We start from the raw sequence: 9436 nt of genomic DNA, 5'->3' as shown, positions 1-9436 counted from the left end.
TCTTAAGCAATGTTTGTGATGGAGGTGAGAAGTATATAAGAAGTAAGATACAAAGTAATAGTGAAAGATTAATGTCTTATGTAAAGAAGAAATAAAAATTAAAACATGGAAATATATTGAAATAAAATTTATCTTTTAGAAGTTTATCAACTTTTAAAACTCTTTACTAGTATTTTTGATATCTCTAGTAACTCTTTACATTTATATTTTAAAAGGTATCTTGAACCTGTAATAACTGTTGTTTTGATTAATATTAATATTTAGAGATTTACACATCTTAACTGCTATATTATTAATACAACTTCTAAGCCCAAAAAACTTTTTACAATTGGTTTTAATTGCATTAATATTATTTGAAACATAGTATTATGTTCATGATCACAAGTGCGAATATAATTTTTATTTTTGTATGTATTTTCGTAAAAGTAGTACATTTAGAGGTTTTTTAAAAGCCTATCCATATTAAATACGTTTAAGATTTTATAATCTAGGCCTGTCCTATAAAGATTTGACAGTGTTTGTATATATTTAATATATTGCTTTAATATATTTTAGTTGTTTAACTTAGTGAGATGTGAATTAAAATCCCCCCTCCATATTTCGATACCAAAAGTAATAATTGATTTTTCAAAGGAGAGATATATTACTCTTAAGTTTTGTGTGGCAAATAAATCCCTAATGTTTCTAAATATATAAAAATGATATTATATAATCATTATGTATTTTCCGTTTTAATTGACTCTCCATGTATAAACCTAATTATTCTACATTATCAACTTTGATATATTATTCCAGGAACAATTTATAGGTAAATGCTTAAAATATACATATTATCCCTGAATGATTAATCATTTTGAAATCATTTTGTATGCTGAAAACAATGTGTTTAGTTTTCTCAAGGTTGAGTTAGAGAAAATGATTGTTAAATCATTTTAAATTTTATTTTTTACCATTTTAAAAACCTGTTTAGCTCTGTTGTACTTAAAAACATTCAATCTTTTTATTTTTTAATAATACGATGGTACCATCAGCAAAACAATGTAATTTGGATTTGGATTCAGTAAGCCGTTCATATAGATAATAAATAATATAAGACCAAGGACTATTAGGTCGTCGTGGGTTTTATTTAAGGGCTGAATATACTTATAATTTATTTTCACTTTTGTTGATCTACCCGTTAAAAAAGTTCTAGATCATTTATTGGAGATTCCACGAATTCCAGCATAACTTATATTTCTTAATAAAATGTCATGATTCACACTATCAAAAGCTTTTTTAAATTCCAGGAAAATACTAATCACCATAATGCTTTAATCCAAGTTCTCGTGAAGTATATGATTGACAGAATAGTATGCATTGGTTGTAAATTTTCCTTTGAGGAAACCAAATTGATTTTTCGAGAAAAAATCGTTGTCATCAAGAAATTCATTTTGATAGTTCGATTCATTTCTCGAAAACTTTTTACAAACTAAGTGATAAAGTAATAGGTTTGCAATTAATGCATCACAGCTTATTTCCTGCTTTAAATACAGGTACTACAATGCATCGTTTGCTGGAGTATCATGATTATTACAGTATCTAATTTATTGTTAAAAGTATAGACTGAAAAAAATAATGTAAGCATATTTCAGTTACTAATTTTACTATTCAAAGGATAAAATATAAAATACGTCAATTTAACTTCGTTTAGATGCTGATGGTAAGTAGGTATGAGTGTATGACTATTATAGTTTGAACAATCAATATAAGTTTATAACTGACAAAGAAGTAGCTTATGATTTCTTAAATCAAATATTCAACAATTAATTTTAAATATTCATTATTAGACGTAATGGCGTAGATATTGTTATTTATTATAATGTATGCATTTTTTAAAAGCTTAAAAGATTATTGGTATTATATTTTGACTATTATGTCTGTTTGGTATATTACCTTTAAAATATCTTAAGCCTATTTTATTTTATAATCATCAATCTTGTGGTACCACATCATGGTGGAAATAACATGACAATTTACAGATTATTTCATATGTGATCCCCGGTAAAACAAATAGGTACTGAAAATAACTAATTACATAACTAATCAAAAAGAAGATTTGCTTTATGAGAAAAATAATTTCAATGGTAGCTAACAAGTAAAATTGATGCATTCAAATAAACTCCATTAAGATGCCACTAAAGTTATATTTGTAGACACTGTGTTAGAAATCATTCTTACGTCACTCAAATATTATTGTAAGGTCCACAATTTTAAAATATTTAGATGAGGCATTACTATCATATTCCGGTATTTTAATTTCATGTTAATACTATATGTAAAAGATATAAAAACAGAAAAATATTAAATATGTTATTAGGTACTTAGTACTTACTAACTATACACATGGCACAGCTGGTATAGTGTTGCCTATATACTTTATAATATAATAATTTATATTTATTAATATTACTTGCATTTAAAATTTGTAGAGCGTTTTGACGTAAAATTCGTTTGTTTCTCTGAACCAAAGACGTCAAACTCAAAATTAATTATAAGGACTAAAAGTTAGTTAACAGATTAGTACTTAAACATTTGTAATAAAATAGATTTTATTTGTAAGAAACTAATCCATGCTCAGTTATTTATTTTAAACTACCTATCATTCAATGCTCTTTAAATATTATACTACGAAATTATAATTATCCTTATGTTTTATCTTAATATTGCTTAATTCTTAACCTCCTTTTTATTGCAATATTCAACTAAATATTTTTTAATGATATGCACCAGATGGAAATTTTAAAGAAAGCAATAATTTTAGGTTAATACAAAAACAAGGTAATATAAATATTAACTATGTTTTTAATTTTCTTTTGTACATATTATCTTACTTGAAAATTTAAATTATTATGTAACATTTGTCATTTAGTATTTATATAAGTATATAAGTGTATTTTACTAGAGTAAATTAGTACTATTTTATTTGAGAAATGTATGGGAATAAAATGATTCCCTATACCTATTACAATATTATTCGTATAGGCTGCGGTTAAATGATAACTTTTTATTTTTAGACATCTTAAAATTATATAAAATAATATAAAAAACCCATTCGTTGAACATTGGTACTATATTATAATAATGAAACTATTTAGTATTTCTCAATATGATTAATTGACTTTTTTTTAAAGTACTATAGTTCAACTAATGGGACCAGTCTTAGATACCAATATATACCATAAGTACAGTCGGTATAGATGAACTAAGAGGTTGTTTTATCACTTGTGTTAACATGGCAATAATCAATATAGTTAATTATAATTGTATATCATAAAATACATATTTAAAAAGCTTTTCATGCTAAAAACTTGTATTTTTGTTTTCGATGTATATGAATTATAAATTTGCAATATATACTTGTCGTAATTTTCCATTAACAAATCCATTAGCATCACCGTCTAAATTTATATGCACATAATAGTTTGCCATTATAAGAAAAAATATGTAATAAAGTTATAGCACGAATTATTAGTACTTAATTTTAAATATTATATCTTACATTTAATATTAATATATATATATTATTGATATTAAATGTAAATTTCAAGTTAAAGTAATCGGATAAACTTTTTATTTAAATTTGGATACATACAACAATGAAAAATGTTCATAAATTAATGACGTGATGAAAAGTTTTAGAACAGGAGCGAAGAAAAGAATGTGTATTGATTAAACAATGATATTAGATTCTGAGCGGAGTGATTAATGTATTGATTTTACAATGATGTGTGTTTATATATTAATTTTTTTTTTGTATCTGTCATCATAGTTTCTTGTAGTAAATATACTTTGATTTTCTTCAACAGTAACTTTTCTGGTAAGAAAGTGAATCTAGTTGGTGCACTCGGGAGATCAAAGCTTAAAATTCCCAATAATTTTCAAAAGCAACAGGAAAAACAAACAAAAAAATTAAAGAAAAACAGGAATTTTTATTCAAAATCAGTTTTCGAAAAAATCGATTTTGGTTTTTAGTGTAACTCTAACAAAAATTACCGTAGATACATGCAATTTTCACTGAATATTTTCGTTGGCGTTTTTTATACACCATACAATTTTCAAAATATTTCAAGTTGTGTTGAACTATTTATAGGCATATGAAATTGTATGTATAGTTGTGTTCATATAATCATTAGTCACTATTACCATAGATTAAATATACAAATCAATGCTATAATGGTACAGATGAATTTGATTTAAATTCGATGATAGATGTATAGTTTTATGATGAAAAATGTATCTGAGCGGAGACAGCCAATATTTCAAAGGGTATTTTATTATATATTTTAATCGTTATTGGTGATTGATTTTTCTATACTTATTAGGTGGGTTGAACTAATTTTTGTCAAAAACCAATCGCATAATATATATTATATCATAATTATTGTTATAATATTAGTTCATATAATATACTGGTTCGCGGTATAAGTAGGTAAAATAGCTTAAAATGTATCCTAATGTTTTGAAAAGTCCATTGTGTATACCTTATAAATAATACCTATATAATGTGCTAAAATCTTCAATTACCTACGAATAATATTTTTTAGAATTACAACATAATAACTAAAATTCTTTGAGGAGAAATCTAATTTCGTCAAAATTTGAACTTATAAATAATATAATATACCCATATACATATGAATAATTGCTGATACAGGTGTATGTGGTTTATAACCAATTTTTTTTATTAATTCCAGATGTTTTAACTGTAGCAAGAGTGCAAGACCAAATTATGAGAAACCTTGTATTAAATTGTTAATCTTTTAAACTTATAAACAACATTTTAATCATTCATGAATAAAACGAAATTCAAAAATTTTAAATATCCACAAATAACACAAGGAGAGAGAGAGAGAAAATATTTTGAAAACGCTATGTCTAGAAAATACTATAGTATAATATATATTTGGTGAATATTTAAGGTCTCTTTTGGTATTACAAAAAAAAAAAAAAAACAATTACGATTTTGAACAGCTTTTGTTTAAAAATGTCTGTTTTGCTAATTTTAGAAAAATATAGATATACTGGGAATTATTTTCTTTGACTCTTCCATATTATGCCAAATTACACACTCACACAGTCACACACACACCCACACTCATCAGGATTAAATTCTTATTTTATAAATAGTATATGATTACGTTTGTCTTTGTTTTAATATTATTAATGCGTTATTAATTAATTATTATATATAATATAATATATAATATATTAATTTCAATTATAATAACATTTTTTAATTTATAATAAAAATTGCTTAAATAAATAAGTGGCAAATTGTATTTTACTTGATATTAGGTATATACTTCATCTTAAATGCACTGTAATAGTTGTTTTAATTTTCCCATAAATCTCTCCTATTCTTTATTAATTTTTGTTATTGATATTTTTATTAATATTTTAACGTGATCGTGTTTGTTGTGTGCCGATGACTTGAATGACTGCTATTGTTTGCATAATTTCGTATAGATGATTTTAGCCTTTAGGTATATCAGAATTATCCTTATTCGTAAATAGGTAAGAGGTCAATGGTCTTTCTTTATGGTCTGACTATCTTAAAATTCGTCTTTTAGTTTTATACATTATATAAATTTGGACGTTGATCACGAAAACAGTGAATGATCCATAAGCGAGTTTATGAAGAAGTTTTTATTATTAATATTTGTTTGACTATAATAATTAATTTAATAATAATTCATGTTAAAATTACACTGATTAACTTTTAATTTATTGTTTCTAATATATAGTAATTCAGATTTCAAATTTAATCTCAAGAGATTTTAAAGTTAAAACTATGGTACTTACGTTTATAAATTTTAATTAAAAATGAAAATGTACATTATATAATATTCACCAAGGAAGACTTTTAAAACTTTTTGTAATTTAGTTTCAAATAAAATCACATACAAAATACTTTTTGATTTTAAAATTTATAATACTATAGGATATAGGACTAAGGGGCTGATTTAATCGTCAATAGTTGTTGAAATACCCTTATAAGCATATTATTTATTTACAAATATTTGCTGCAATATTTCAGCAAATATTTAAACGCAAACTCTACAAAAATATCATGTTTAAACTTATAATTTATTGTAATTGTGTTATAATATGTAATGATGAGTTGCATCTTACATATAACTTGGTATTCAATTGTTTTGTATATTGATGTATTAAAAAACTAAATACAAAAAGCTGATTTATAAAATAAATAATGTGTATCTATAAAGATAATTTTTAATTTTTATAATTTTTAAATATTTTTATTAGTTGGTAGTTATTTTCTTTAATAATTTTGCTGGCACTTATAGATTGCTACATTTCTATGTTTACCTATTATACCATTAGTTAAATAATTTGAAATAAATTATTATATTGAAATATAAGGTTATATATTATAGGTTATTTTCTGTGTTTTTTGAGTTTTTAAAAAGATACGGATATTTTGTAAAATAACTTAGCAAATGATTCATCAATTTTATAATAATTGCAAAAGTCTTATAATTTTACTAATATTACATATTTATATATTGTATGTATATTTTTAATTTTATTGTAGAAACTGTGTGCAAATATACGAATTAGATTAATTTACTTTACATATTTTCTAAATCAATATTATATACCTATGTATATTATTTTATAACATAATATACCGTTATGCATATTCTTAATTTGATAACGAGAATGTGATATTTTCTTGGTTCGTCATTTAATCGGTATTTATTTGCGTGCTAAATTTTATTTTCAAACTGTTTATACACAGTAAACAACTTCTATTTAATACAATCAAGATTATAATAATATGATAAAATACAGAACACGGTCACTAATATGACGTGTGGTTATTATGAATTTAAATCGGTATATTTGTTACCGTTTAAACAAATTAAAAACCAACTAACTTATATTTACTCATGTGTATAATAAACAACATAAATTATATAGACGTAAAAAAATGTATTCTCTAAATATTCATACATTTTACAACTGGAGAATATCAGAGACGCGCGGGGGGTACCGGCTATTTCTACCTATAGTAGAAGAGATGAATGTGACTAGTGAACCACAATATAAATACGTTGGAGACCTCAACGAGCTGGATCAGTATAGTGGGTACGTTAACTTTATGATGTTATTGTCACCTTCGGTATACATTACGCATTGTTGTATCCTATAGTTCAACACCAGCGCAATTTATATTATAATTCAATTTTGTTTATTATTTGTTCGTTGAATATTGTTATAACACAACATTGCTGTTTTTGGTTTTCATCACTTGTTGAAAAGGTAAGAGAAATTTAACTATAATACAATATTTATTTAACGTAACATGGTTTGAAAAAATAGTTTTTTACATCGGTTTATTTTAGTACTTTTCTTAATAAAATACGAGATTATTTTTATAATTTCCTTCATCAATTTAAATTATAAGTACATTCAAGTTGTTTTATCGTCATATTGGATCTATTTGATTACTATAATAATTCTTTCATAAGCCTTATTAAGTAGATGTATTTTACTAGAATTTCAAAAGTTTTTCATACGTTTAGATAAATTTGTAGATTTAATTTTAATTTTTCAATTGAAATAAATTTTATTTACGTGACTTGAATGATTGTTGAATGAACTGTTAATTTCCATTTATAAGATAAAAATATAAATACAAAAATAATGATTTCCGTCTCTTTATAAAGAGAACACGCCATTCGAAACGTTTTTATTTTTAATCGTGACAAGTCAGTGAAAATTATTGAAATATTCTCTTTAAGTATAAGACAAGGAATTTCATTATAACAACCACTAATTACGTTAATTCACAGCAATTCAATACGAAGCCACCTATATTAATTTTTAGTATTTTTATGTTTCTCAGATAAATCCGTAGGTATTTTTTTCATCAGTTTTAATCTATATAGATAGTGGTTGTAAACACATATTTTAGAGTTAAACCGATATCGGAGTTACGTGCCGATAACTATTCACAACTAGACCCAACTATCAAATGTGACTATAGAAATACATATTATTATGTCGGTGCAGTCGGTGTTGTGCATTTCCGTGTCGAATGTTATTCGTATAATATATATGTCATTATAACACAAACCAAATTACCCTGTAATAAATCGTTTCTCTAAGCTAACCTAACCGAACTGTACGGATTATGACCTAAAGCAAAAATAATAGATAATAATAATATGGCGGCAGATTTTAGAAGCTCCGATATTCTTGTCACATAAACTTGCGCGAGGCGCACGACCTCGAGCGGTATTTTTCGTTTTATTGTAGCAGCTATAGTTGCCGGTTCATTAACTGCCGGTTTGATAATCGTGAGTGCTACTGACACGTCTATTGAACGCGTGAGACGAAATTTAAATCACACGCAATGACATCATTAAGGGCATTTATAAATATAATGAAAATCTTAAGTATCGAGTAATGATAAATTTGAAAATAAACATTGGGCTCGTTGAAATATTGAAAGTTGTTGAACGATTTCACAATAATAACTGAAGTTCAATCGGTTATTTTGTTCATCACTTATATTGGTATAATATGTCACATCGCGTTTTCTCAATTATTCCTGTTATACTCGTAACGTTATTTTATCGAAATATTCAGATATATATATATAGCCATTAAGTTCAGTCAAACCGATCGAATTGCATTGTAAAAATGTTGTATTGTTTACGATTGTTATTCCAAATTTTGTTTAAATATCGAAGGGACGACAGGACCATGGGGTATTGTATACATGATAATATAATATGTTAGGTATACACTCATACGATTGTAGTGTACATATTTTATTTACCAATAATATATTTAAGGATTTTATGAATTCCAAGTTGCGAGTATTTTTTGGTCAAGGTCGGAGTGTGAACTAGAATATTAAATAGTTTTTGTGATTTTGTTTTAATTTCACTGTTCGAATGAGATGGAATAAATGACAATTGATATTCTCAATGTCTTATAACTTTCTATGTCAATAGGTATATTTCATTAAAATGCGTCACCCATAAGTTGATGCGTTCATTTTGACCGACATCTGAAAACTTATTATGATTATTATACAATATTACAATATTTGATCTTTGTTTTATTTCATTTTTCATAATGAGAATACCTATAGTTATCATACAATGATTAATATTAATATTTAAACGAATTACATTTCCATAGTATTAACAAAAAAAGTTTTTATTAAATTAAGGGAATGCATGGTGAATCTGAAATACGATTGAAAGTTTAATACGATTTCCAGTTACCATTACAAAAAATTTTTAATCAATCTCAATTAATTTTTAAACCAATTTATTACTATCAATATAATTTAAAAAAAATAATAGTATGAATGGGTATTTTTGTATATTTATTTTCATTAATAATTATGTACCCA

The 9436-nt window shown here is 24.7% G+C and overlaps 1 protein-coding gene across 1 annotated transcript in view; it reads left to right on the top strand.

Annotated features, from left to right (window-relative positions):
- The first annotated feature begins 7126 nt into the window (after positions 1 to 7126).
- The window catches only part of LOC111033934, a 31638-nt gene continuing 29328 nt past the window's right edge, over positions 7127 to 9436 (top strand). Inside the window, exon 1 of the mRNA XM_022314894.1 lies at positions 7127 to 7326. The gene's annotated coding sequence lies outside the window, so the exon portion shown is untranslated. The remainder of the gene's footprint in view (positions 7327 to 9436) is intronic.

Source organism: Myzus persicae, unplaced genomic scaffold (assembly GCF_001856785.1).
Source record: "Myzus persicae strain clone G006 unplaced genomic scaffold, MPER_G0061.0, whole genome shotgun sequence".
Lineage (NCBI taxonomy): Eukaryota > Metazoa > Arthropoda > Insecta > Hemiptera > Aphididae > Myzus > Myzus persicae.
The sequence above is the reverse complement of the archived record's forward strand: the minus strand, read 5'-3'. Positions and strand labels throughout refer to the sequence as shown.